The 2,907-nt window shown below is 40.5% G+C and overlaps 1 pseudogene; it reads left to right on the top strand.

The window, feature by feature from the left end:
- The first annotated feature begins 356 nt into the window (after window positions 1–356).
- On the top strand, window positions 357–1,564 carry LOC143863898 (uncharacterized; annotated as a pseudogene).
- Window positions 1,565–2,907: the final 1,343 nt, after the last annotated feature.

Genomic DNA, 2,907 nt, shown 5'->3' with positions numbered 1-2,907 from the left:
TTGAATTAAGGACTAAAAAGCTAAGGTGTTGCTTTCGATCTTTCTTCCTCCCACGTGAACTGGTGCGAACCCTAGTACTACTAACATCCACTCACCTCTCCCTCTCTCTCTCTCTCCCTCTCTCTCTCTCTAGTACTTCACACTTATCCATCCACCAAAAGCCTCCTTTTGCTTGAAAGCACATAAGAAAAAGGAAAAATTGCCTTGTCATTAATATACACCAGCTATCCAGGTATTTCACTACCATCTTTGTTTATCTCCTCTCTCTCTCTTTTTGGGATTTTTATTTGCAGAAGAATTACGGTTTGCATGTCCTTAGCCCTGAAAGAGATGGAACGAGTGGAGCTCTTTTGAAGAAAGGTACTAGCAACATACGGCTTGTGCTATGCCACGTCCAAGTAAAGAATAGATTGGTCGATAGATAGAATCCTTTCCTTCTCTACGGTTCTTTCTCTAACCACAGATGTTGCCATCGAACGCCAGGTCCGGTGGCGTTCTACACTCATACACTGAGCAATTTCTCTTGTCTGATGTAAACCCTTCTAATTATAAACATGATTTTTCCTCCCCTTTCTTCTACTTTTCTCCCACTATTGAGCATCCTAATGATTTTCTCCACAACGAGCCAGATCTCCTTTCCAGGCCTTTTTCGAATCCGATCTTGATGGCTAATGCAATTACAACAGCTAATGAGACTGTCACCAAAGCTGTACCAGCTAGAGATATGGCTGTGTTTCCAAAAATTAGTAAAATTGCGGGTAGAAAGAAAGGCGGGAAGAAAGATCGGCATAGCAAGATCTTCACCGCGCAAGGTCAGAGGGACCGGAGAATGAGACTCCCTTGAAATAGCCCGCAAGTTCTTTGATCTCCAGGACATGCTAGGTTATGATAAAGCCAGTCAAACTGTGGGGTGGTTGCTGAACAAATCTAAGGCAGCCATTAAAGAAGTAACTAGGGGCTTCACACAAACTAATGGGTCTAGTAGCGGCGGTGGTGGAGGCACAAAGAGTGTGTCTTCTACGTCGGAGTGTGAAGTTGTATCCGGAATGGATGAGAGCACTGATAATTCAGACCGACGCGAGAACAAGTCCAAGGAGAAATCTGTGGCAGCTAATAGGAAGGGAAAAAAGATCAGACAAAAGAGGAAAGATACATTTCATCTACTTGCTAGAGAGTCGAGGGTAATGGCGAGAGCAAGGGCGAGGGAGAGAACTAGGAAGAAGATGTGGGGCAGGCGGTTCGAGGAACCAAAACAATGGCCTGAGGCACGCCCCCATGATCGCAATCAATTAAGCTCTTTAAGTCTTCTCGAAACTGTCGAAGAATCAGATTCTCACAATAAAGACAAGAAATCCTCCATGGATTTCGCGGCGGAAGTCGAAGGGCCAAGCACTCGCTCTCTAGATCGTCAAGGGTCTATCCATGACATTGTCCATGAAGGAGAAGAAAGATATAGTGTTGCAATAAAATGTTCGAATTTACCGGATAAACGGATATGAATAATATCCGAATTCGAACAATATCCGGCGGATACGAATTCGGTAATAGATATTAAATAGCCGTCAAATCCAAATCCGAATCCGAATTCGGATAGTGTATACTGTAATCGAATTCGGATATAGCCATATCCGATTCGAATTCGATCCGTTTACACCCCTAGTGTCGGGGACCGAATCGCTAGTTCATTCTTCAAGAATTCCTCTGGTGTTCGTCCACCGTCTCAATCCATTGATGCCCAGCTCTGCGTGAAGCCGTGGGAGGCATTCAAGAATGAAAGTTTATGATAACATTTCTTCACTATCTCCATGTTGCACTATCTCAGATGTATGAGTAAGACACTGTAAGTTGTGCCTTTCCTTGTGTGTAATTTAGGAAAATGTCTAATTTCTCTATGTATGAATGCTTGAGATCATGTTGATCGGATGATGATGGAAATTATGGGATTTCAATTTTCTTATTGAACTCTTTTCATCCTAATTTGAACAAATTTAGTGCACTAGGGACTTAGGTTGTAGAATATCTACGTAGGAATAAATGAGCGAACTGTGATATTATAAGTTGAATTCCATACCATATTGTGTTAAGAAAAATTGGTATCATAAATGATCGGATGGTGGGGATGCAAATAATTCAAGTAAGAAACAAGAGAAAATAGAAATAAGGTTAGAACTGGGAGGTAGGCAAGGCAAGCCGAAGCTCTCTCTTATAGATTTTAATTTCCCCAACGTACGCAGGTGGCTACTAGGAAATAAGTCCTGAATATACAATACCTATGCCAAGAACAAGGGCTGCACACCAAATTAAAGACAACCACTATGCCCACACATAAGAGAAAAAAGAGAAGGGTGAAAGAGGAGAGACTCTTGATGAAAATGAAACTCCAAGCCTTATTTTATAAAAGATAAAGAGACATGAAGGCACCCTTTCATTTAAAATACACCTTTTCGCAACACAAGTGTCTTTAGAATAATAACATTTAACAAAACAAGTGTCTCTTTCAAAAAACTAATTTTTCAAATTTTAAACATAAAATATTTTGAAAATATCCAACATACAGTTGGAATTTGTTAGAAATAAGAATTCCTGTTTGCGTGAAGATAAAGGAGGTCGGAAAAACAGAAATCGAACGAAAAGCCTGCACTATAAGCCTGTGAGAAAGCTCAATGGATAATAAAAGGGTCTATGTTGTGTGAGTGGTTTATGTTACTTTGCTTAATGTCTTGTATTGATCATATCGATCGATCGCCGGGGTCCTCCCCATGTTCCTTTTCTCCATTAATTCAATTCATTGCCATTCAAAAAACTGTATGGTTTAGAGCATAGAATTCCTTTTTTGTAATTGTTCTCCAGTCTCATTGATGCAAAAGGGGTGAAATTCATGGTAGACAAGACATGATTTAGTAAGCA

This window comes from Tasmannia lanceolata, unplaced genomic scaffold (assembly GCF_043159265.1).
Source record: "Tasmannia lanceolata isolate RefF3 unplaced genomic scaffold, GAP_Taslan_0.1 ptg000044l, whole genome shotgun sequence".
Lineage (NCBI taxonomy): Eukaryota > Viridiplantae > Streptophyta > Magnoliopsida > Canellales > Winteraceae > Tasmannia > Tasmannia lanceolata.
The sequence above is the reverse complement of the archived record's forward strand: the minus strand, read 5'-3'. Positions and strand labels throughout refer to the sequence as shown.